A 27859-nucleotide genomic window follows, 5' to 3' on the forward strand; every position below is an offset into this window, starting at 1 on the left:
GGCCTACCAGTTAGGTGTCAGGATTCCTGTATTCTATTCCTGGCTCTTCCATTGACTCGCCATATGCCCTAGCTCACTTGAACATGCTGGCTAAAATTTTCAAAAGCACCTGGTTAAATTAGGAGGCTATGCCCCTTTTTCAAAAGAGATTTAGGAGCCTAAGTTTCTATGGAAGTAAATGGAGCTGAGATAAATAAAATAGATGCTTTTGAAAATACCACCCCGCACTGCAACTTAATATGATTTTGCAGATGAATAAACTAATAGGTTCCTCACTGGGATGTTTTGAATTCTGGTGGTTTCTGTGGTGCTGTATGATCCTTGAATTAAGACTCCTTATAAAGCCAAAGGGTCAGATTTGCATCAACTGTAAATTGCCATAGCTGCATTGACTTTCATGGAGTCGGAGCAGTTTTTACCAGCTGGGAATCTGGTCCTATGTGGTGTTGTATGCCATTGTTGGAAGTAATTAAACTGTTAATCTCTCTCCAATAATTAAGAAAGTCACGCACTCCTGAAAAAAATAGCCTTTTAATAAATTTTACAAGGAACAATAAATGGGTTTTACTTTCCCATTTAATAAAGCCCATAGGCATTGTGTAGGTAAAATCCAACACAGTGTTCTGAAAATTAACCCTTAAGGAAGGGTGATTTGAGGATGTGCATTACTCTGTGTTTTTATTATGTAAAAGTGCATTTATTAGAATCTGGCTTTGAACAGTGATTATCCAAAGCCATGTGATGGCTGCTGTCTGTATTAGCACAGATTTACAGCATCAGTGTAGTACTTCTGTGGCCTTCCTCACTGCAGTGTCTGAGTGCCCCAAAAGGGGGCACTGCAAACTGATATAGCTGGACATATGCTAATTTTGGGCCAGAATCTGCCTGGCCCTTATGAAGATGCACAGAGGAAGGAGACTATACATACAGACTATACGCAGGCTGTTCGGAATTCCATTCTCTGTGCTATGTCTAGGCAGCCAGAGCTGTGGCTGGCTATATGTAGGTGTGGCACAATTCAGTTCTGATGTTTATCATTTCAGTAGGTAATACCAATGCTTATTCTTAAGCATTTTTTAAATATTGATTTTAATTTTCACATTTGTTGGAAACTATGAAGGGGGGCTAGATAATTATTTTATGATGTTGGGATTCACAACTTTAAAGCTTTATAACCATTAAAAAACATATTGACAAACTCACAAGTCAAAATATACAAAGTAAACATCCTTAAATCAAACTCTAATAAGTTCACAAGCATATTTTTTATTAATTTGTCTATCTGCAAATTCCAATGGCTATCCATAGAAATGTCTTTTCAGGTGGACTCGATGCAATTTGCATTATGGTTTATATAAAGTGCTCCCTAGGTTCCTGCTGTGACTGCTGGGCATAGGACTGTTTGTCTTTCCAGCCTCCTGCTGGTATATGAAAGGACAGATTGCCAACAAAATACTACATTTTAAAGGGATTTTATTGCTGTTTTAATTAAATAAAAAATTATAGAGCCACACCTTAGCAAAAGTGCAATAAGCTATCAGGCTCTGATTCAGGTGAAGCTTCAGCATGTGTTTAATTTTAAACATGAATACAGCACTGCTTACATGCTTGAAGTTACACCTATGCTTAACTTTCTGAAGTTAAGGCTTTCTGAACTGGGGCCTTATAGCTTATGGAATTTGAGCGGCAAATGGTGCTCTGACTTTGGCTTTGGAACTCATAATGCTTCTGGCGCTAAGGACTCAGAAGTGTGCACCTCCTATTTTTGCTACCACATTTCCCCTGATTATATTGTGAATGGAGATGGAGTGACATTAATATCATGTGTACTTTCTACTGGAACAACCAGTCATGAGTCTGGAGTTCATTGCTGTCTCTGATTGTGATTTTATTCATACATAATTGAGAACTGATTTTATTTAGTTAGTTAGTTAGGTTAGTTAATTGGTAGTATCGAATGACTTTGGAAGATTTCTTTGACACTTCTAGGTCCTGATCCTGCAAACACTTATGCACATGCATAACTTTACTCACATGAGTAGCCCCACTTTATGTTATCATGTACCTATGTGTAAAATGGGCATAAAGGACTTCCAAATCCCATTTTACACTCATATTGACATTCATTTTGTAAAGGAATATACTAGTTGCAAAGCACTGGCTCTGTTTTGTTCATATAGTAGCACTAAAATGTGATAGGTGCTTTACTGAGCAACTAAAGAGCCCCATTTCCACTCTTTCCAAATGGAATTCTACAGCCATTAGGTGCTTCTGGGCCAACTGACCCAGAAGATCTTGATTCTACCATAAACATTTAATTTTAATGGCATAACTTCTGAAGAAGAATACTATTACTCCATTGCCTCCTATCAATCTTTCTTGACAGGTTATAGTAGAATATATTAAAAGTGTCATAATTCCCGAAAGTCATTTGTGTATTAAGTGTGATACCAATTATATTCCTTGCTTCCTTTTAAAGGCAGATTTTGGGATTGCTTGGAGAATTTTTACAATAGAAAAAGGTTACAAACAAATTACTTCTTCTAAAGCATCTTGATCATGTAATTTCCTAACATTTCCCCCCTCTTTCATTGTTCCATGTACTAGACACAAGATTTGGGGCACAATCCAGTAAAAAGTTACTCACAAGGATAACGTCACATTTCGGATTAGGTCTGCTTTCACCATTTGGGGCCTTTGTGTATTAATCTTTTGTGGAATATAGACCTTGATCTTAGCCCACTGAAGTCAAAGGGAGTTTTCCAATTGCTTCAATGGGCATTAGATTAGACCTCTAATTGTGGGCAAAATTAAAAAAAACAAAACCCTAAATACTTCAAGAACTGAAGTCCAGTTTTTCAAAAGTGTCTAAGCCCTATTGAAAATTAGTGGGATTGAAGCTCCTAAGTGATTTAGGCACTTTTGAAAATGTTATCCTATATTATGGGTGGGTAGTAGGTGCATGTGTGTCTCATTTTTCTTCCAAAGAATTCAGGTTACAAAGTTCATTGAAATAACACTTTCATTTAATGAGATTTTTTTTATGTTAAATCTACATTCATATGACTAAAATGTGGGGATTGGGTTTAAAGTGTTGTTTAAAATTGATAGGTTTCATATAGAATTTAGCAGTTTATCTAGGGGTTTGTGCGATAAGTTTTTAGGGCTTAATGCTAAAAACCTTAATCTCTATTCATAGTGGAGGAAGGTAAATTAATTTATTCTGCCCTTCTTTGCTAATTATTTTTAACAGCTTTGAACGTACCATTTTAGCATAAGTGATGTCAAGTATATTTTAGTGGTTTGCAAAAGGGAACCCTGTAGCTTCTACCTATTAAAATAGATAATAGTATAGTTTAGCTGACTGCTGACCTTCATTTCCCAAACTGAATGAAATTAGTCATCATTTCTTATATCTTTTGGGTTAATTCTATCTCTTTTGATTGAATCTACTTAAACTCCCTTTTCAAATGTTCTATAAAGTCTCTAGAAGATGAACCACTCACTTCAGAGCATATTCGAGAGATTCCTAATGTATCTCACAGAAACTGTTTCAGAGATTCTAAGACATCAGCACTGCAAATTCTTGCACACATGCTTGTAACTTGAAGCACATTGATTTTGATGTGTAAGTCACAATGTGTGCAGTCCATTTCAGAGCTATATACTGTCTGAGTGGAAGAACCAGAACACACTGCAATCGTGGCAGCTATTTAGGAAGTCAGTTTCTATACAACTGCAGGATTGGAGAGGGTAGGAGACATATAAGACACAGGAGACGGAAGAGAAACAAGGGTTTAGGGGCTGATGTAACAGAACCAGCACACCTTTTGTGGTTCACCCATTTCGGTATGAGGTCCCATATCATATAGCCATCCTATCCACCAAAGCTAACTGGTTATGACTCAGATCAAAGCTCATCCTTCTTGTTGTTTTACCAATCAGACGTGAGGAGCAATGTGAAATATGCTAATCTTACCACATTTTGTAGCATTTTTAACTCCCTTCACCTTGACATCAGATGTCTTACCTTTGCTTTCCATATGGCAGTGCAAAGATTCCACATTCTGACAGTTGTCTCATTTTAAAAAAAAGTGTTGGGCATTTTAAGTACCAACAGCTTGTAAAAAATAGACACAAATAAGTCAATAGAAAAGGAATATTAAAGTAACTCTGGTCTATGGCTCCCTGCTGGTACCTTTTTGTATGCTTGATCCACCTACACACTGACCTGCTGTACTGTAACATTGTTCCACTAAACATTCCCTTTTCTTACATGTAGCACTTTGGGGAACAGATTAGAGTGCAATAAAAGCATGATATTTCCTTCTGCCTGTGTTTTTTTTTATTATGTTGGTAGCAAAGTACTTCCTTTATCCAAAGGTCAACAGGTTCAAATCTTGTACCTTTTGAGCAATTCCTTTAGTTTCTATATACCTTAGCTTCCAGCTCATGATATCAGAATGACATTTAGAAATTTAACTGACTGGTTTCAGTACTTGCTAATTTTTCAGTGACTTGCACTTGTGGCTTCTAGAGGACTCTTCTCTATAGCATGTATCATATTGTTCTCCCATCCGCACACTTTTGTATGGTGACAGGTTTCAGAGTGGTAGCATGTTAGTCTGTATCAGCAAAAAGAACAGGAGTACTTGCGGCACCTTAGAAACTAACAAATTTATTTGGGCATAAGCTTTCATGGGCTAAAACCCACTTCATCAGAATAGCTCACCTTAATTGATTAGTCTTGTTAGAGTTGGTATGGCAACCCCCATTTTTTTCATGATCTCTGTGTATCTATCTATCTATCTATCTATTTCTTCCTACTGTATTTTCCACTGCATGCATCTAATGACATGGGTTTTAGCGCACGAAAGCTTATGCCCAAATAAATTGGTTAGTCTCTAAGGTGCCACAAGTACTCCTTGTTCTTTTTTAAACTTTTGTATGTTATACTTTCATCTAAATGGGGTTTGCTTAGTCAATTGGACAGGAAACCTATGACATGCAAGCACACTGTCTCCAGTATTAGGAATTATTCTAGCAGCTAAGTATATTTCAGTTTTCCATATTGCAGCACAGAATGTGCTTTTTTATGGTGTGCAAATGTGGCTCAAACACTCTTGAAAAGAAATCATTATCAAGGTGTTCATAAGGAGTTCACAGGTGTGACCTTTCTCTTTTATCCTCGTAACTGCTTCCATGAAGTTATATAATACTAATGCCAGACTTCATTCTTTAACTACCAGTCCCAAGATTCAAAAGCTGGGAGATAACATGCTGCCTTGCATTCAAAGGTAGTTAACCTTATTTTTTCTTGCATCAGATTTTTCATTTTAAACACTGAGGCCTTGTCTACACTACAAGACTATTTCGAATCTACTTAAGTCGAATTTGTGGATTCGACCTTATGAAGTCGAATTTGTGTATCCACAGTAAATACACTAATTCGAATTTCTGAGTCCACAGTAACGGGGCTGGCGTCGACTTTGGAAGCGGTGCACTGTGGGAAGCTATCCCACAGTTCCCGCAGTCCCCGCTGCCCATTGGAATGCTGGGTAGAGCCCCCAATGACTGCTGGGGGGAAAAATGTGTCGAGGGTGCTTTTGGGTAACTGTCATCATTGAACCGTCAATCACGCCCTCCCTCCCTGAAAGCTCCGGCGGGAAGTCTGTTCGCGCCCTTCTCTTGTCAGTTACAGCGCGTACGCCACAGCACTGCGAGCATGGAGCCCGCTGCAATCATCGCTGCACTTATGGCCGTTGTCAACTCCTCGCACCTTATCGTCCACCTCTTCCACAGTCAGCTGCTGAGAAATCGGGCGAGGAGGCTCCGGCAGCGCGGTGAGGACAGGAATTCACAGAGTGGCGCAGACCTCTCACAAAGCAGGGTACGCCGCGCTGTGGAGATCATGGTGGCAATGGGTCAAGTTCATGGTGTGGAACGGTGATTCTGGGCCCGGGAAACAAGCACGGACTGGTTGGACCGCATAGTGCTGCAGGTCTGGGATGAATCACAGTGGCTGCGAAACTTCAGGATGCGTAAGGGCACTTTCCTTGAACTCTGTGACTTGCTGTCCCCTGCCCTGAAGCGCCAGGACACCCAGATGCGAGCAGCCCTGAGTGTGCAGAAGCGAGTGGCCATAGCCCTCTGGAAACTTGCAACGCCAGACAGCTACCGGTCAGTAGCGAACCACTTTGGCATCGGCAAATCTACCGTGGGGGTTGCTGTGATTGAAGTAGCCCACGCAATCGTTGAGCAACTTCTCTCAAACGTAGTGACTCTGGGAAAGGTCCAGGACATCATAGATGGCTTCGCCGCGATGGGATTCCCAAACTCCGGTGGGGCTATAGATGGGACTCACATCCCTATCCTGGCACCAGCCCACCAGGCCAGCGAGTACATTAACCGAAAGGGCTACTTTTCTATGGTGCTGCAAGCACTGGTAGACCATAGGGGACGTTTTACCAACATCTTCGTTGGGTGGGTGGGCAAGGTTCATGACGCGCGTGTGTTCAGGAACTCTGGTCTGTTTAGACGCCTCCAGGCAGGTACTTTCTTCCCGGACCACAAAGTAACGGTTGGGGATGTGCAGATGCCTACAGTGATCCTCGGGGACCCAGCCTACCCACTAATGCCCTGGCTCATGAAGCCCTATACAGGCGCCTTGGACAGAGAGAAGGAACTCTTCAACTACCGGCTGAGCAAGTGCAGAATGGTGGTGGAGTGTGGTTTCGGACGTCTCAAGGGGAGATGGCGGAGCTTACTGACTCGCTCGGACATCAGCGAAAAGAATATCCCCGTAGTTATTGCTGCTTGCTGTGTGCTCCACAATCTCTGTGAGAGCAAGGGCGAGACCTTTTTGTCCGGATGGGAGGTTGAGGCAAATCGCCTGGTTGCAGTTTACGCTCAGCCAGACACCCGTGCCGAGAGAATATCCCAGCGGGAAGCGCTGTGTATCCCGGAGGCTTTGAAAGCTAGTTTCCTCGGAGAGCAGGGTAACCTATGACTCTCCACTTGCTTTCAAGAGAAACTGACCGTGGGCTTGTGTCTGTATGTGTCGATTTCGATTTGCGGTTACATACCCCGTTCTCCAAGTTTCCCCCACTTCCAAAGCACGTTTTAAAGCAAATTAATTGTTACACTCATTATTAATAAATCTTTGTTTTACTTTGCATTTCTGTTCAGTTGCTGAAACATGGACGCATACTGTGCTGGGCACGGTGTGCACTGATGTACAGACCGCTTGTTCCATAGAGGAATGACATCCTCCTGCTCCTACATAGGTCTCTGGAGTGGGGGACGGTTGCAAGTGGTTGTGCATCAAGGGAAGGGATTGCAGGAAGGGGTGGGTTTGCAGGAAGGGGCGAGTGGTGCCTTCTTTGGATAGGGGTTTGGATGATGGCAGTGGGCTGCGGGTTTGGGCGTAGGAAGGGGTGAGGGGTGTGGGGGAAGGGTAAGTATCTGTCCGTGGATGAGGGCTCTTGCTGGGGCTCAGGGCAGCGGAGAGGCTCGTTGCTACGGTGGAAGTGCATGGTAAGGGCAGCGTGCCTTAACATTAAGGGGGTGGCAGGCGCTAGGACCCTGGACAAGCATACACATCACAGAATGACACGGGGCAGCATACACCACACAGAGTGACCCTGGTGCCTACTGACTGCAGTATGTGTGTGCCCTGCAGTTGATCATGCCCCCAAGTCTGTACCCTGGTAATGCAGGCTATATCGTGCAATTATAAATCCCCTCCCCCTCCCATACAAAAAAAAATCCTCTGACACGAAAGACGTGACCGAAACAGTGAATAACAGCAAACAGCTTTTAATAATCTAATACACAGTGGGGGGATGAAACTTGGATTTGGGACTGGGTGAGCCTGTAAGGGAAGCACTTCTACAAATTTATAGCGTGAGAGGTGTGTGGTACATTAGCGCTATGCAGTGGTGCAGTGACAGTTCTCACGGCCCCTACCGCCCCGCCGTCTTGTACTTTTGGGTGAGGGGGGGCAGGACTTCTTGGCGGGGGAGGGCGGTTGCAGATACACTGCAGGGGGGCTCTGTCCTCCTGCCTGCGGTCCTGCAGAACATCAACAAGGCGCCGGAGCGTGTCCGTTTGCTCCCTCATTAGCCCAAGCAGCGTTTGAGTCGCCTGCTGGTCTTCCTGCCGCCACCTATTCTCCCGTTCGATGTGTGTGCGATGCTGTTGACATAGGGTCTCCCTCCACTGTCTCTGCTCTGCCGCCTCGGCTCTGGAGCAGGCCATCAGTTCCGCGAACATCTCGTCCCGAGTCTTTTTCTTTCGCCGCCTAATCTGCGCCAGCCTCTGCGAGGGGGATGCTGGGGCAGTCCGGGAAAGAGCCGAAGCTGTGTGATGGGAAAAGTAACTGATTTCCTTGAACAGATACATGTTTGCGAACAGTGAACACAGTCTAGTCAGTTTCTCTGAACAAGACCATACAGGGCAACAAGTCTCACGAGATCTCGGGCCAAGTTCGAGATTTCGGAATACGCTCTCATTGGCTGCGGCATTGCACAGGAGAGCGGACAAGTCGGGGAGAGACAGCTGAATCCGTCTAGCAGACAGTCCTGGTAAGCCTTACAGTACATTCTGCTTATCAGTTAATGGATAGCTGTGCCCTCCCGCTAAAGGCAATCTGGAAATCATATACTCTGACCCTTTTCCAGCCACTCCCGCCAGTGCACGGGAAAGATCAATGTATGCTTTTCCTATGTGGCCTACAACACGTGGCTGTTAAGCGAGGGTCATTGTTATGCAAAGTAAAAGTCAACCATTCACAACAGTAACAATACACTAATTGCCCTAATTAGATGCAGCATTTCATGAACGAGATCACCCTGATGCGGGTCCCTCGGAGTCACAAAGAGCGGATGCTAAGGGAAGCCCTGCAGAGACCAGGACCATATGCGGCCATGCTTGTGGAGGCGATGATTCCCATCTACATAAGGATGTCCTGGCGCGGAAGAGTGTGCTTCCACGGAGCACCCAACAAGGCACCTCTCCCCAGGAACCTCCTGCGGAGGCTTTTTGAGGACCTAAATGAGACCTTTCTTGAATTGTCCCTGGAGGATTATTGTTCAATCCCTATATGTGTGGACCTACTTTTCATATAGTTTTTCATTGAAAATTTTATATATAGTATTTCTATTTTTTTATACCTGTTTTATAAAAAATAAATGTTTACATGTTTATAGCACTTACCGCCTGATCCTTCCCCTGATTCAGAGTCTGGGTTAACGGCCGGGGAGGGTTGGTAGGGGATCTCTGTGAGGGTGATGAAGAGATCCTGGCTGTCAGGGAAAGCGGTTTTGTGTTCGCTGTCGCCTGCGCCGTCCTCCACAGACCCTTCCTCATCTTCCCCATCGGCAAACATCGAGGAGGAACTGTCCAGGTTCACTATGCCATCCACTGAGTCCACGGTCACTGGTGGGGCAGTGGTGGCAGACCCACCTAGAATGGCATGCAGTGCCTCTTAGAAGCGGCATGTCTGGGGCTGGGCTCCGGAGCGTCCGTTTGCCGCTCTGACTTTTTGGTAGCCTTGTCTCAGGTCCTTGATTTTCACGCGGCACTGCATTGCATCCCGGCTGTATCCTTTCTCTATCATTGCTTTGGAGACCTTCTCGAAGGTCTTTGCATTCCGCTTGCTGGAGTGCAGCTCCGACAGCACAGACTCCTCGCCCCACACACCGATCAGATCCAGGACTTCCCGGTCTGTCCATGCTGGGGACCTCTTTCTATTCTTGGATTGGCCGGACTCCTCTGCTGGAGAGCTCTGCATCGTTGCAGGTGCTGCGGAGCTTGCCCCGATGTCCAGCCAGGACGTCAGATTCAAAGTGCCCAGACAGGAAAAGGAATTCAATTTTTCCCGGGTCATTTCCTGTGTGGCTGGTCAGAGAATCCAAGCTCCGACTGCTGTCCAGAGCGTCAACAGAGTGGTGCAGTGTGGGATAGCTCCCGGAGCTACTAAGTTCGATTTGCATCCACACCTAGCCTAATTCGAGCTAGCCATGTCGAATTTAGCGTTACTCCACCTGTCGGGGTGGAGTACCAAATTCGAACTAAAGAGCCCTCTAGTTCGAATTAAATGGCTTCCTGGTGTGGACGGTTGAGTGGTTAGTTCGAATTAACGCTGCTAAATTCGAATTAAAGTCCTAGTGTAGACCAGGCCTGAATTAGTTATGATTTTTTATTTTGTTTTATCCTTGTGAATAGCATTATGTATGAAAGATTCTGGCATGACAGCCTTAGGGACTGAAGTTCTCTGTTTATCTACAAAACAGGCATGTGAAGACAGTAACAGAGAAAGCTTCTGTAGGTTGCCTGCCTCAATCCTTACCTGAAATGATCACTTCTGGAGTGGAAAGGAAGTCAGCTCTGCACCCATTCAATGTTTGGCTTTTCTTCTGAGAGTACCAATAAAGAGGGCTAAATAGTGCTTTTCCAATGTGTACACATTTGCACTGGGAACTCTCGTGAGCCAACAACCTCATCACACTAACCACCTAACAGTTAACTGAGTGTGGGCCGTGCAATATTAGATTAACAGTGAAAAAATATTTTGTGGAGACACTTACAAACACAGCTTGAATTTTCTCAACTGCCCTTTGTGGGTTTACACTTTGTACAATTCATTACTTGCAAACAGTCTGATGACTTCTGGGATCTCATGAATTGTTCATGAATTCTGGAGAAAATCAAAATTTGCCTGACATTGAGATTACCAAATACTATACAACTAACTCTAATCAATAGCAACCTGAGGTCCATTCACAATTGTTATGAATAGTCTAAATATCAAAACAAACTATTAGGCAAGGAGACAAAATGTGACACTAATGCTGTTTAAAGTATGGTCTCTGTAAGATTATTGATTGCCAATAGAAATCATAATTCAAGAACAGATATATTAAATGAGAAACTCTCAAGTTGACATGAAAAAGAATAAAGACCGTGAACTTGATCCAAAGTTTAGAGGTCAATGGGATTCTTGCAACTGATGTCAATGAATTTTGGATCAGAACCAGTATGCGGACAATGCAGGTAATACCCACATATCCAGAGAATCAGGTTAATAGTGAATGCTAAATATTTTTACAAATAAGGCCAAGTAATATATGTTGACAGATGACACAGGGAAGAATGCAGATATTTACTATGACATTTTGATAAGATTGGCAGGCCAAGAATTATTCATGTAAATACCTATGATTTCAAATAACTGATACACTCCAGAATTCAACAATCAATTTATGGATAATTTTTGAACTTGAAACAAAAAGTGAAATGTGTCAAATTATTCACTATGAATAATTCAGTCAGCTCTATATACCTCTGTGGAGTGATGTGAAGCTTAATTTATTAGCTTTGGAAAGGACCATGGATACTTTAAGATCCTTGGGTGGAGGTATAAAAGTGCAAAATATTATGATTACGTTTAAAAAAAGAAAACTTCATGGATCTCCAACATCTCTTATGCTCCCTGATCTTTCTAGGAGTTTTTCCTCTAATTTATCACTACTAGTGTGTTGTTGTCACTTTAGTCTGAACAGTCCACATATTTGAACAATGGATGAGACTGAGACCAAACAGAATAGCTGAATTACACCACACGATTAAAGAGTTTTCCAGATGTCCATGGTACTAGGAGACTGAGCTGTGCCTGATGTCTAAAAGAACACTAAAAAAATAAAGCCAGAATCAAGTCACTTACATATTACTTTTCACACTGTGCCAATACATGTCTAAGATATAGCTGAAAGTAACAATGTCAAACTTTTCCACAGAGTTCTTTTTATTTACAAACAGGCCAAACAACTGGGCAATAAGTCAAATCTATCTGACATAGAGGTTTGCCTGGAAGTAGCTGAAATAAAGGTCTGCTGCCAATTTTGTTTGTAACAGAGATTTGGTTATCCACAAACCTAACACCGTCTGCATTATGTATAGAAAATGACATTCAGAAGCATAGATTGATGCAGGTCTCTTAGGGCTGGTCCACACTAAGAAGCGGGGTCGAACTAGGGTACGCAAATTCAGCTACGTGAATAGCGTAGCTGAATTTGAAGTAGCCTAGTTCGAACTACTCACCCGTCCAGACGCCGCGGAATCGAAGTCCGTGGCTCCAAGGTCGACTCCGCCACCGCCATTTGCAGTGGTGGAGTACCGAAGTCGACCGCGGCGCTTCCGGAGTTCGAACTATCGCGTCCAGATTAGACGCGATAGTTTGAACTCCAAGAAGTCGAACTCACCGGGTCGGCCTGGCTGGTAAGTGTAGACTAGCCCTTACATATGCTACTGACTTGCAGGGAAGCTGTGTTTTTGGAAGAACTTAATGGAATGTAAGATCATTATTTTTTCAGGCCAGAATCCACCTAAAGGGCAGAAATAATCTTGTGTGACATGAAGTATACTGTAATGGAAAAGAATAAAACCCTACAGTCAATAATATCTGTATTAATAATATTTTTACTTTCCAGTATTTAGGTCCTGATCCTCCAGAAACATAAATAGGCGCATAGTTATTCATGTGAGTAGTCCTGTTGAAATGTATGAGACTACTCGTGTATAAAGCTACACACATGCTAAGTCTGTGCAAGCTGGATCCAAAAGCAAACTCCTGATCTGAAAATTATCAAATTTTAGAGTTTCAAAATCCAGATCTGAATATTTCATCTCTAACAAATACTAATTAAGTGCCACACTTTTATGTTGGTAAAAGTTGTATCCATTTATAAATGGGTAAACTGAGGCATAATAGCCCAACATAAAGAGAGATGTAAAACAAACAATTCAGATCTGGATTGCTAACCCTACATTTTCAGACCTTTCATTCTGGTCTGACACCATTTCTAGTTCAATGACTGTCCCAAAAAGAAAGATTTATCCTCTTCACCTGTAAAATAACAAGGGAAAAACATGTTTTTTTCTTTCCAATTTATGGCTAGAAATCAGTGGCTTACTCAACAGATATATCTACTATTATTAACCAATTTGAAACATGGATTTAATTAGAAGTGGTGTTAGCTGTATCTATTTGATTTCATATCAATAGATATTTCAACTAATCTCCTGCTTCATTCTTTAAGAGACTGTAGCATTGAGTAGGGAATCTGTGTTCCACCTACTACATCCTCATGAAGTTATGATAAATTTTAAATGCAGTATAATGGATTCATAGACTTTATTAATCTGGGCATATTTTTAAAAAAATGGAATCAAGTGGGTGGCTTGATTCTAGCTCAGGTCAATAACAACCGAAAGTTTTTACCATCTGTCGATGCAGTTGGTTGCTGATCTCACTTGACTCCTCATTGGATTAATGGCCACATAACGAAAATTACTAGCACAATCTCACCCACCTTGTTTCACTAGCACAACTGGCCTTCCTTTTAGCAGACCCAGCAGAGAGGACCAGGATTTGAACAGGGAAGAAAACTAAATTAATCTCTCAGTCCCAGAGCAGGTCCCACTAAGACAGGACTGAGGAACAGTGGCAGTATATATTTGCTTTGCAATTGAGGGAGTAGACATGTCAGCCCCCGGGCTCAGCCACAGGCTGGCTGGGAAGGGGAGGTTGTTTGTTGCTCTCTGCTGCACTACAGGGAGTAGGCCAGATCCTGAATCCTTTCCAGTTACCTTCAAAAATTAAGATTTAGTGGTGATAGCTCATACCACGTACCACAAGGAACACGTGCCCTGTATGATGGAAGCAGCTATACTGTGCCCTTGGGAGATGCAAGTAGACCACCCAACTGCCATGGCCCAGTGGAATGGTGTATGGGGACCTCTCTAAACCCTTCAAAATGAAGGATGATGGTTCTGGGATATGGTGGAAGGAGAGTTTTCCCAAACCAAACCATATGAATTTTCAAGAACACAAGTGATGAGGTTCATCCTTTCCAGGCTGTGTTGTACTGTTCAGCCACTAGGTGGTGAAATTTGTAACATACCTTATTTAAGCTGTCAACAGCCATTTCTGGTAGCGCATTAAGGATCTTACAGTGAACATGTCTGGTGTATCTCCAGAAGCGCTGTAGCCAGTCCATAGCTGGTACAGAAGCCTGACCTGCAGTAGTAGCTCTGCAACTTACTGTGTAGAAGGAGTACATGACAGTTAAGGCACTGGCCTAGTGAGTAGGAGACCTGGGCTCCACTCGTGGCTCTACAACAAATGTCCTGTGTGACCCCGCATAAATCACGTAAACTTTTTGTGCATCAGTTCCCACTCTGTAAAGCCGTGATAATAGCACTTCCCTGCCTCAGAGAGCGTGTGATGGTAAAAATCATCAGTGATTATGAGGCACTCAAATACAGTGGTAATGAGGACCACAGATACTCCAGATGAGTGGGTCTCAACCTATTTATCTTTGGGTGCTGCTTATGCAGCCCATAATGTGTTATCTGGGCCACAGGTTGAAAACCACAGCACCCCCCCGCCAATGCCTAGTGCTGCCCCCACCCCCGAGACCTGTCCACAGAGAGGTGCCAGGAGCAGAGACCTGGGCGCAGGGCCTGGTGGCTGGGCAGCCCTGACCCCGGACCTCACTGTGTGGCAGGGCAGCCCTGACCCCCACTGCATGGTGCTGAGAGGCAGGGCAACCCCAACCCTGAGCCTCAGCATATTGCCAGGCAGGAGGGCAGCTGGGCAGCTCTGCCCCCCCACTCCACTCCCATGCTGGGCCATGTGGCAGGACAGCTGGGACCCCTGACCCTGCAGCACCAGGTGGCAGGGAAGCTGGGATCAGGTGGCCTTTAGCAGCTGTGTGCTAATAGGGCCACATGCGGCCTGCAGGCTGAGAACCAATGGTCCAGATTACATTAATTGGCCAGTATTGGGAAGCCTGCACTAGTATAATCTACCTTTTCTGTAGTGGGAGGCTTTTAGTCTCCAGCGCTGTCAATCGTAATGAGATATGCATCTCAGGTGGCTATCCCAGTGAGCTAAAATACCCTAGAACAAATAGAGATAGCACTTTTCACTGGCCCTCAAAACTTATTTAAAAATAGTTTCAAATATTTAATTCTGAGGAATGTTTAGCTCAAATGTTTCTGCAGAGACTGTGGTGCTTCACGCAGTGACACTATTCCCTGGTGTACTAGATAGGCACTCAGTGTGGACATGAATATATTGGGAGCAACTTAGGCCCAACAACTAGAGATAGCCACAAAGTTGTGATCTAAAAATGGCAGCTTGAAGAGGAAATATTATATCATTACAATTATTGCTGTCTTATGTTCTCATTAGAATCTTGGTCACAAGAATGAGACATTAGCATTTTAATGCATATTCAAAAGAGAGCACGGCTCTGCTTTTCTCTGGACATACAGAAATATAATTCATGCAAGTATTGTTACACTGTTACAGATGAGGACTGACTGGTCTAAAGAAAATGCTCCAGTTTCAGCTAATAAGTATCTCATAGTACTGAAGTATTCTATCACTCTCTTAAATGCAGGACAGATGCATTCCATTCCGCCTCTCTCCCTTCCTCTCCCCGCTTTGCCATTACCATTGTTGGTTCCTCAGGCCCTAAGTACATGTTTGTGAAGTGATGCTAAATTTTAAATACAGCATGATTGATTCCTAAATTTTATTAATCTGGGCACAGTTTTGATTTAAAAAAAACCCTAGTTTTAAAAGGCATAATTCTTTCAGTGTGGAACTCTCTCTCTTTTTTCAGTGGCTTATGGGGTTTCTGCAAGACAGTGCTTTTTTGTTTTTTTCTTCCTGAAATACATATATGCAAGTTTGTGACCTATTCCCAAATGTGTGGGAGAGTACAAGAAGTCAAGAAAAAGTGGCAGTTTTTTTTTAAAGAACAGGCTTTCAGAAGCAGAAACACTGGTGACACGGGGTAAAATTCTGACCCAACTGAAGTGAGTTGGAGTTTTGCCGCTCCATTGAATCATATGCAAATTATACCTGGCTGCAGTGAAGAACACATCTTCAGTTTTGCCTTTCCACCTCCATAGGGCGCTTGAAATGATTAGGCTGTTAATACATTATAATAAATGTGCTTTTGTGTGGTCATTGCTGTTATTTCTAAAGGAATGCAATACTATCACAGCCATCAATGCATGTCACAGGGTGAACACAAAATCAGCATTAGTCACTGTTGTGCCTGTTCTACTCCACATGGGAGACTTTGGCAGTAGTAGTGGGAACAAAGGTTTAACCTGATAATGTGAATGATCAAATGTTTGTTTCTAGCTTGATTTGAGCTTGTGGCCATGGAATTACACCAGTGCAAAGACACTGTGAGATAAGAACTTAATGTACGATCTCTTCACACCCACATATAATTGTTTAATAATTTCTTTATAACGTTCTTTAATACATTATTTCAAGCGCAAAAGATGCAGTGCCCAATAGCAGTGATCTGATGATTATAGACTATGACCCATTCATGAAACCATTCCTTTAGGCAATCAGCATTGACGTCAACTTGGGACAACACAAGTGTGCAATACTGTAAGCCCTAGGGCTAGGAGCTGGAGCTTCTTAGCTCCCTATGGAGGTGGAAAGGCAAAACTGAAGATGTATTCTTTACTGCAGCCAGGTACAATTTGCATATGATTCAATGGAGTTTCATAAAGTGCTTAAAATTGTATTAGTTTGAGTATTTTCATGGTTTTCTTTTTTCCTTGGGAACTCTATTTACATGTTCTGTTGATCTGCATCTGTGTGGAAGAGTATGAAAGTGTATAGGTTATTCCATGGGGAAATTGTGTTTCACTACCTTAATGAGCCCATTGGCTCAGACTTAGTAGTGGATAAAGTCAGTGTAGGGGCTCTTTCTGGAGATGTCACTTTCCTCTTGTGAGAGAGAAGTTCTAAGCTTTTGGAAGTGATTGCTTGGAGCCAACCTGGTGGGTGATGATTAGATCTAGATGGAAAAAAAACAAAGAAAATTTCCATAGAAATGTTCATATTTTTGGCAAAAATTGAAAACCAAAATAGTTTCATTCTGAAATGGCTCAGGTGTGTTTGTAAATCAGGTGCCTCATGCTCCTATTCTTCTCTATATATCATGCTCCCTGGTCAGAAGTACATCTCCCACGCTGTACAATTGTTTCCCCTCTTGGTGGGGAGAGGCCATGCATCATGGCAGTTGCATGGGCATAATGCATCATGGAAGATTGCCCAGGCAGGTATCTGTCTCCATAAAGGAGAATGGGGACATGGGATACCCAAACTACAACTCCTGTGAGGCCCAGTGGCAGCGGAGGCAGATACAGATTAATGTCAAACTGATCCAGAGCTAAATATTTCAATTTGGTGAACAAACCAAAACCTTTATATTCAGGATGACCCAACCCCAAATGAAATAATTCATTTTGATTTTCTCATGGGAAAATTGAAATCTTTGGCACATTCAAAATTTTCCCATGAAAAAAATATTTTTGTCGAAATTGCATTATCCATCAAAATAGAATTTCAACAGAAAATTCCCAACCATCAATAGTTCCTAGGACCTGATGCCTATAAAGATTTTAGAAAAGGGCACAAGATAAATGTTTTATTTTTGAAAGAGACCCTCTTCCCCAGCAGTAGCTGTAGATATCAGTTTGAACCCAGCCCTTTTAACTGCCTTTGCAACCCTTCTGCCAACTGTTATACGTCTCTAAAAAGTCTATGGTATCTCTTCCCATACACTAATGAGTAATCAGATACTGTTTGAACTCTCAGTGTGGCAGAATTCTGCCTCTGCTAGGAAAACCTTAAGGCCTTTAAAAGGTAATTATGATGCAGCAACAATTTTTCCTTTTAATGCTCCCTTATATAAATGCATTAATATCCTTCACAATTGTTCACAAAAAATCATCTGTTCAATGTTAAAGATAACTTTATATTTCTTGCAACAGAAATAGCATTTACAATCCCTGCTTTGCTTATATGAACTGGGAAGCCTAGGAGCAGAAATGAAATGTATCTAAATAAGCTGCAGCTCAAGTCAAGAAACAAGCACAGTCTATTAGTTTTTATTACCTTTCGGCTTCCTTTTGTAAATGTTTACATGGCTCTCGGACAGATAGCATACACGTATGAAACATTAAAAAAGCCAATTATGATGCCAACATAAAGCTGCAGGAGCTTATAAACCCATGTCTTTGTTAAAGTTATTCAAGTCTAACAAGCTCACTAATTGAGTGTGAGCTTCATTAAGTTGAATAGAGAAATGATAGACATCTCAATGTGTTATTAAGGAGATGAACCCATTCTTCATTTCATCCCTTCTGTCTCCCAAGAGTGATGTTTTCAGAATTTGGGCGGTCTCTCCTCTTCCAAGTTATAAAACCCAAGTGTTAAACAGTCGCTTATCTCAATTACCCAGGCCATTGGTGATAGGTCTAGATAGCAAAATACCTTTCTTAATCAAAGGTAAGAGGAAGATTTTAAATCCAATTGACTCAGCCCATCTTTTGATGAATAATAAAATAACTGAATGCAATAAGCAGTTTGGTTTATAACTGATTCCACAGCAAGTATTTACCATGAACTGAAGCATCTGAAAGTATTATTGTGCTCAGGGTGCTGGGATGTTACATATTCCTGTTTTGCAAGGACTATGTCATCTTGTCCTAGATGGTAGTTTTCAGCACTATCCATATTTAAATGCACTTCGCCCAAGGTGCACATCTTTCTTACATCCCTCATCGCTCTCATGAATAGTTTGTTCTATCTTACAGCATTATGTTGCATTCTACTCTGTAATGATGGCTCTCAGTTAGAGAAAATGCAGAACAGAAGTGGTAGCATATGTTCTGATAAATTATGAGCGGCTATCAGAGGTGGCTGGAATAGCTAACACCAAGGTATTTGTTCAATTAGCTACTTCATCAGCCATAAGTGCCTAAGGAATATTCCAAGCACAAACCTTATCTCTTTTTAGCTAGATAGAACATAAAGTTCTCTCTCTTGTAATGAAGTTGCTGGGAAGGCTGCAGACTCTGCTCCTAGGCTTGGTGTCATGTGGTTTCGGGGCTCTGGCTGCCCTGCTAAAAAATCTATTCATAGCAACATGCAGCCGTGGCTCTGCCCTCCTCCTACTGCACCTTGCTTGTGAGCTGTTGAATGGGAGTGGATGAGGCAGCTGTGACTCCTACCACCAACTCATCATCTGCTTAGGAGGGTGGGGATTGCTGTTGCAGCATGCAACTGCTAAGTAAATGTGAGAGAGGTGCTTTTCGTCACTACAGGGTATGTCTACACTGCAGTGTAAGCCCAGGGTTAGTAGAAGACAAGTTAGGAGACCCTGGGGTTGTTAACCTAGGCCTTGAGCATCTATACTCATTTGTAACCCCATGTTAGGAATTGTTGAACCCTGGGTCCCAACATGGGGGTCCAGCTTCTACACTACATTATGTGGGCCCAAGTCCAACCACTCATGTTCCAGACTAGAGCTCTTGTAAAAATGTGGCCACTCTAGCCCTTTGTTCCTGGGAAAACTTGACTGTCCAGAGGACAAAGAAAGAAGGCCCATGGGACTGTGGAATACTTTTGGCAGACTCCCAGAGTACAAGTCCAGTGGGGCTGCATTTACACTGCAAAGCAATAGGGCTTGAACCTGGGGTTCTGGCTTTCACTGAGACTGCACCCCTGTAGGGTCCTGGAACCCTGGGTTACAATAATTTTAGACAGAAAGGGATTAGATTTGAGTCTGAGTTCAAATCCTGGGCTTACATTGCAATGTAAACATACCCATAGTGTTCCCCCTTTCATTCTCTCTCCTCCAACTTTGCCATGTACCCTCTTTTTTTGTTTGCCCCTATAATGATTACGGTTGTTATTGTCATAGTGAGACAGTAGATAAGCCAGACTGTTCCCCATTAGGACCGTAAAGTATAGCCCAAGCTTTACTGATTCTTATGGCTTGTTGAAATAAAACAAACTGCAGAACATACAATTAACATGGCCAAACTGATCATGAAAATCTGCAATAAAATAGAATGGCATACAAGCTACATGTAAATGTATTTATTTGTTTGTTTTTTTAAGAGAGAACTCTTGATTTATTCATCAAAGTTTTTTTTTCCCCTTTATGTTTGTATTTAATTTATGCCATTTCATCTACTTGCATTTTTTTTAATGGCCTAGTTTTATCACATTCCCTCCTAAGCCTGCTTGATGCTCACAGGCTGGTTACAAGGCATTTCCAAATTTAATTCACCAAACTTTTTTTTAATATGGCACTGATCTCAATCAGGTCATTTTTCTTAATCCTGTTCACACCAGGAATTAACCAAAAAGTATCAGTTAGTCGCTCATTCCTATTTTGTTTGTTTGAAGACCACAATGCAATAAAGCAGGAATTATTAGTCATTCAGATATAGACATGACCTTATTTTAAAGGCCCCAACAGTGCAGGTTATTTTATTGGCCCTCCTAGCATTTCCCAAGATGCTCAGCAATGAAAGGTCAATGGCAGAGTTACACTTTAACAGCAAAAGGTGGGCAGGCAAATAGGGGAAATATAAGTGATTTGATGGTATTTCCCCCCTCATCCCCCTAGCCATGTATGTGTCTTCATCCCATGGACAGGGGTTCTGGAACAATTTTTAAAGTGGGGGTGTTGAAATCAATTGACAAAACTGTAAACCCTATATATAATGGAAGCCACTTCAAGCCAGGTGGTGCAACAGCACCCCTAGTTCAAGCACCTATGCCCATTGATGAAGTGTCAAAGAGTGAAAGGTCTCTCAGATGAGATAGGGGCTTGAGGAGATTGATCATCCCTTTAGGAGACAGGGCCTTTAATTAAGGGACTATGTTATTTAGAGAAGTTGGTCCCCAGGGAGAAGGGAACAGCAAGGTTCAATGGAAGGAGGCTGATGGAATGTGTTACTCACAAGAGCTTGGTACAGAATAATACAGAGATGAAGTCATCATCAGGCCACTCTCTCCCCATTGGCTACTCTCGGCAATGTGGAGCAGCCCCTACTGAGATCACCAAATGTGATGAGCCTGTGCACAGAATGAGGAAGCTGTCATGTGGAAAAGAATAGCATGTGATTATGCAGTTAAAGACTGTATCATAAAACATATGCACAATGGGGCTGATATAAAGTTGCATGGACAACTTCAGTTCTGGCATTTCCTAACTTTTCAGTGTCTTACTTTGCAACCTTAAGATTCTTTTAATTTAGGTCGGGTGTGTGTGTGGGGGGGGTGTTAATGCAATTATTTGTTTTTTCATTATAGTTAAGGAGAAAATGTCTCTGTCTCACATTCCGTGACTAGCATTATATCTGGGAAGTTAGTGGTGTCTGCTTGCTTGTTTTGTAGGGCTAGACTAGATGACCCTTGTGTTCCCTTCTAACCCTATGGTTCTATGAGATGAGTCTTGTTCACTTTTGCATTCAAAATTATCGTTCCCTTGTTTATGTGTCAATTCTCTTGGGTCAGCGTATTCTCTCATAGGCAAAAGGACAAATGTCATACTATAGGGAGATAGGGGGTAAAAAAATCACATACTACTCAGTATACCCAGAGCTCTTAGCAAAAGCAAGATGCTTTTTGTTACTGTGGCTCAGAAGTTCAAGGGCACATCAAAAGGTAGCAGTGCGCTTTGCAATAAATGTTACTGACATTTATTCATTGCACTTTCTTTAAAAGCAAGCTAATATTTCAAAAATAAATTAATAGTAGCATCATTCCTCAGCTCAATTATAAAATATGCTAATGTGTTAGACACATTCTTAATACATCAGGACTGGCTGGGGAATATGGCAAGAAGGAGACACAGAGAAATGAATTTAAAGAGCAGGATTCTGTAGTGAATAATTTAACCATATGGCCATTTGGTTGGTAACATCATTTATTGAAAGGGGTGTCAGGTATGTTATGTTGCACCTAGAATAGAGACACACTGCCCAAAATGGGGAACTTTAGTGGAAGCAGAGGGCAGAAGAAATAATATAAACTGACAAACTCTTTTTATTATTTTTCATTCCACCATTCACTAGTCTCCTCAGATTCTTTCAGGAAACATATTTGCTTGTGTGTATTGTAAATGCCCTATCCAATTCAGGTGGATTCAAGCTTCCCATGGAAGGATGAAATAACCATGTTAGTTGAACTCTTGCTAAATCAAGATTTTTTGCAGAGTGATTCTGCAGAAGGAAGGGAACATCTTCTAAGGCCAACCCCCATTTATGCATGACCCTACTTGCATTCACTAGCCAGCCACGTTGTGTGCCTTCAAACAGCTGACTGCACAATTCCAATAATCATAATCCAGGTCTTAAAATGTATACCTTCTAACCCGCTTCGCTCCAGTACCTTGGTCCGAAGTATTGGACCATTCAAAGTGAACAGGCAGGTACTTGCAATTGCTAAATGAGGGTACATGAATGTCTGCATGCAGTATGTGCACACTTAACTGGAAACCCAGTAGAGGCCTTTTGGGAAAGTTACCCCTTAATATCTTATTCTAGGGTTTAGAGAGCTACTGGGGGTGAACTTTATTCCCTGAACAGCTTTCAGATACTCACTGTTGTCCATTTTACTGTAAATTGGACTAAATAAATGTGGCACCTGTTTGTTCAGTGCAGTGCAATTGATTTTCAAATAATGGAGAGTCAGCGGGGTAGAGAGATGCAGTAAGATTGTTCCGGATGGCAGAACTGCAGAAAGAGCTCTTGTGCCACCAGGGTGAAAGTGTCTAAAGAGAAGTAATAGATGAGGACAGAGTGCAAAGAAGGAAGCAGAGAGACAAGATCCACAAAAGAAGTTGGGAAAAATCCAGAGGGTTTTAAAGACCATTTTGAACTGAATGCTGGAAAGAGGGAGCGATGGCATTGTTTCTCGATGGGGTGATGTGGCTGTGTAGTGTTCTGAAAAGCAACAGGCCAGAACCACTTCTCACTATGTATCAATTTTTCTTACAGATTATGATTCAAATTGACAAATCTGACCCTTCTGCCTATTGCTCTCCTAGCTGGTAAGTAAACATCATTTGTCACATAAGTATTATGCAGAGTCCAGTTGTACTAATTTAACTACTTTCCAAACCCTTGACCTTAAAACAAAAATACCAGTGAGAAACAGAACACAAACATCTGCTTTCTAATCAAAATGTTAAATGATTCAGTAGCTACTCACAGTAAAACTAGAGATAGGAGAGTTTGTTTTATCAAACACAGATTTACAATAGAACGTGCTGTTTCTTAAGTTTAAGTGCCATTTGGCTCTGTCATACTATGCATTGTAGGATGATGTGTGTATTAATTATTTCTAGTTATTTACTACTGTTGGTAGCTGAAGAAGCAAGGTAAGGATACATTTCAAGCAAGATATTTACAGTTTGCATACAATGGCTTCTGTTGAGCTATTGCAAACAAAGAAAAAACTCCAAAAAACTTTCAATTAAACCATTGTTTTTAAGGAGGGAAAACTGTTCTACCAAATGCAAAATGTTTTTCTAATCCCACACTTGAAAGTAAACAAAATTCAAGAAGTTCCATGAAATTATAAAGGTGGTCTTATTGATATTAAGAATACTCTGCTAAATCAAAGAGTTGCTGCTTTCTATTAAAAATTCTCTTCCAAGGGCACCTTAGTGATTCCTTTGCCTGGTATTTTACCTTAATTTATCCTCTGAAGTCTATCATTCCATGATGTGATACTGTGTTAATAAGATTTCAAACTTGTCAAATAAGGACACCATGTGGAGTTGAAAAGACAAAGTATAAATTATCAGGAAGATATGGAACAGCTGGCTTAGAACAAGAGTTGCATATGATGCTAAATAGTTTGTGAAAATCTATGTGAAGAAATAGCATATTTAAAATGTCTTTGTTACATTCTAACTAATACTTTCATACTGTGCTTTGGGAACAGAATAGGACTCACCTGGTAGGCACACACAATTTGCTACTGAAATGCCAGTAACTATAGAACAGAGATGTAGATTGTGTTGGTTTGTTTGCATGTGTGTATGAGGGGCAGTGAGGAACAAGTTCCCCTCCCGCCAAAAACAAACTCACAAATCACTAACATACAATGTACCACCAGAATAGTACAAGTGTGTGTGGGGAGAGGGGACAGGGAGCAATTCTGTTTGTTTCTACCTGTGAAACCCTGTTCAAATTGGACTGAATAGATGTAACTAAGAACAGAATTTGGCCCACAGTTCAGTCAACGGATTAGGGAATAGAAAAAATGTCATTTCCCTTATATAAAATGAACAGCTCAGCACAAGTAGGAAAATGTACAATGAACTATATAATTCCAAAATATATATTTGTGTGTTTCAGTAAAAATTCATTATTCTAGATTATTCTCACTAATAAAGGTTGAGAAAACAATGGTTGAAGTGCAATCTAAGTGAAATTTGCCTTCAGATTCTTATGAATATTTATGGAACACTGTTTCCACTAGTCATATCTTTACAGTTGATCTGAAACCCTGCAAACAAATATAGATGACATACTCACAGCTTTGTTGTCAAAACAGGCCTGGATCCTCCAAACACTTATGCATGTGCTTAATTTTAAGCACATGAGTAATCTCCTTGAATTTAATGTTTGCAGAATTAGTGTCTCAGTGTATTAACTCAGTTTTCTGTTTTATTCAAGTTCGCATGCTGTGCTCATCAATGTTGCTTTCAAAAATGCATTGAGCAATGTGACTATTATCTCATGTTTCCACTCCTCTACCACCAAAAACCTCTAAACCTGACACCCCTCCACAAATCTCTCTCTCTCTCTCTCTCTGTATATATACTTGGGAGGGAGATTAATTAGATTCAATGTTTTGTAACAGATAAAGCTACACAGATAAGGAAGAATCTTTTTTGAAAGACTTAATTCTTTCTGAACCAATAGATTCTCTCTCTCTCTCTCTCTCTCTCTCTCTCTCTCTCTCTCTCTCAGAGAGAGAATCTATTGGTTCAGAAAGAATTAAGTCTTTCAAAAAAGATTCTTCCTTATCTGTGTAGCTTTATCTGTTACAAAACATTGAATCTAATTAATCTACCTCCCAAGTGCATGTGGGAGGTGGGAGATGTATCCATCCAGATGATAAGACCATCAAAGATGAAAGCCATAAAATGTCTTTTTCTTTTTCATTTTTCAAAAGAAATAATTTCAGACACACACACGCAAAGGGATAAACATTGTGTTTGCAGCTCAGAGTTGTGGTTTAAAGTATAATGGGAGGCTGTGAACACATTTCCTTAGTGAGCTATTCCCATCTGATTTAGAAGAGAAAAAAATGCAGCTTTCAAGATGATAATGATAGAAGCATTTCCTTTGTTTATACTTCCATCACATCTCAGCAAAGTGTACACAGAAATTAGGGTGCCTTAGAACAGCAGCATTTATGTGGTCTTTCAGATAACCCTCAAACTAAGCTCTCCTTGATTTCTGGAAACAACTACTCTTCACAAACCTAACAAATGTACCATCCAAAACAAGTATCTCTTCTCATCAAACTGCAGATATCATAGTAGCCTTTAGCTGATTACTCTTCTTATTATTTTACTGACTAATATTAGCCTTTGCAAATATCTAAGTCCTCAGCAGAATCAGAATACCTCTGTAGTGATCATTTCATACAACAACCAAATGCAGTCATGTCTGGGGAATAATGTGGCATCATTTATAATGGTTTCAGTAGGATAACAATGTGAAGAGTAGCTCATCTACCTGAAGTGATAGGAAAATCGTGGAAGGTAGAACTGAATTGCCTGAATGCTCCTAAACTCCAGGGAAGTTTGAATCCAGATCCATTGTTAATAGTTGTGAACTAAATAACATTAATCTATGGTGTTTAGGAAGGAGGTCCTCGGGACCTATCCCATAATTTCTTTATCAGAGAAAGAAAACATTACTAGAGGGTTTAATAAGAGATCTTAGTAAAACTAGATTAATCTAACAGTCTGGTCTTTGAAATGCTGTATCTGTGCTATGTCATTAACCCTTTGACTGTACTATTAATGTTTTTGTTTGTTTGCTTGTTTTTCCCTTAATGAATATAATCCTGTAAAATTAATCAATTCCAAGGCCAGACGGTACCACACTGATCGTCTAGTCTGACCACCTGTATAACAGCCCATAACTTCCCCAAAACAAGTCCTAGAGCATAGCTTAAAAAAAATCCAATCTTGGTTTAAAAATGGTCAGTGATGAAGAATCCATCAACACCCTTGGTAAATTTCCAAATGGCTTATTAACCTCACTCTCCAAAATGTACACCTTATTTTCAGTCTGAATTTATCTTCAACTTCTAGTCATTGGCCTGTGTTAAATCTTTCTCTGCTTGATTGAATATTTGTTTCCCATGTAGATACTTGCTATACTCAAATTACCACTTAACCTTCTCTTTGATAAGATAAATAGATTGAGCTCCCCAAGTCTATCACTATAAAGCTTTTTTTCTAATCATTTAATCATTCTTGTGGATCTTCTATGAACCTTCTCCAATTTATCAATAGCCTTCTTGAATTTTGAGCACCAAAATTGGAAACAGTATTCCAGCAGCAGTCACACCAGTGACAAACAAAGAAGTCAAATACCCTCTCTAGTGCTAATCGAGTTTCCCTTATAAATACATCCCAGGATCACATTAGTTCTTTTGGCCACAGTATCACATTGGGAGCTCACGGTCAGCTGATCATCCACCCCCAGATCTTTTTCTGAGTCACAGCTTTCCAGGATAAAGTCCTATAAGTTTGGCGTACATTCTTTGTTTCTAAATGTATATGTTTATATTTAGCCATTTTAAAATGTATATTCTTTGCTTGTGCCTAGTTTATCACTTGGAGTCAGTGACCTGTCCTCTTCATTATTTACCACTCCCTCAATTTTTGTGACACCTGCAAACTTTATCAGTGATGATTTTATGTTTTAATTCCAGGTCATTGGCAAAAACATTAAATAGCATAGGGCCAAGAATCAGTCCCTGTGGAACCCCAATGGAAATATACCCTCTTGATGATGAATCCTCCTTTGCAATTACATTTTTAGACCAACCTATTAGCAATTTTTAAGCCATTTATTGTGAGGTATGTTAATTTTATATTGTTCTAATCCAAATGTCATGCGGTACCAAGTCAAACACCTTATAGAAGTCTATATATATTTTTTCAAAGCTATTACCTTTATCAACCAAACTTGACAGTGAATCAAAAATAAATCAAGTTAATTGGACAGGATCTATTTTCCATAAACCTATGTTAATTTGCATTAATTCCATTACCCTCCTTTAATTCTCGATTAATCAAGTCCCATATCAGCTGCTTCATTATTTTGATAAGCTGGAGAGGGAAGCTGTTCACCAACCCCTACAGCGCGCAGTTGTTTTCAGAAAATTGTCTAGGAAAACTAGGAAGAGATTGTCCACAGTTGGTTAGATCAGAGTTGCTATCTGGACAGCAAGAAATGCTGCCTGTCTGACCAGAGGGGTCAGAGTGGAACTTGCTTACAAGAGGAAATTAATTCAATAAATTAATTCAGGGAATTCCTATGGGCTGTGTTATGCAAGAGGTCAGACTAGATGAGCACAGTGGTCCATTCTGGTTTTATAATCCACAAATCTATGCAAGCTATTCACTTTTCTTCTCTTGTGTAACTAAGCTGAAAATGCATTATCTAGTTTAGTTTGAGACTAGATATGTTAAACAAACTGTTTCTTTTTTTCTACATAATTTTTATTCTGCTTTTAATAAATCTTGGTTTGGTTCAGATTACTGCTGCATGAGTAGTTTCATACACATGTTCCCAAATAGAAGAGAATCCCAAAACCTGTAAGGAGAGGTGCTGAAGGGTAAAGAGTTGTTGGAATCTATATTTCTCTGTCAGTCTCTGTCTTGGGGTGTTCACAGAGATGTCTGCTGTCAGG

The 27859-nt window shown here is 41.0% G+C and overlaps 1 long non-coding RNA gene across 1 annotated transcript in view; it reads left to right on the forward strand.

Moving 5' to 3' along the window:
* LOC123375547 overlaps nt 1-27859 on the forward strand; it is a 48028-nt gene that overhangs the window by 16624 nt on the left and 3545 nt on the right. Inside the window, exon 2 of the long non-coding RNA XR_006581510.1 lies at nt 22906-22958. This is a non-coding gene — a long non-coding RNA (uncharacterized LOC123375547). The remainder of the gene's footprint in view (nt 1-22905; nt 22959-27859) is intronic.

Source organism: Mauremys mutica, chromosome 8 (assembly GCF_020497125.1).
Source record: "Mauremys mutica isolate MM-2020 ecotype Southern chromosome 8, ASM2049712v1, whole genome shotgun sequence".
NCBI lineage: Eukaryota > Metazoa > Chordata > Testudines > Geoemydidae > Mauremys > Mauremys mutica.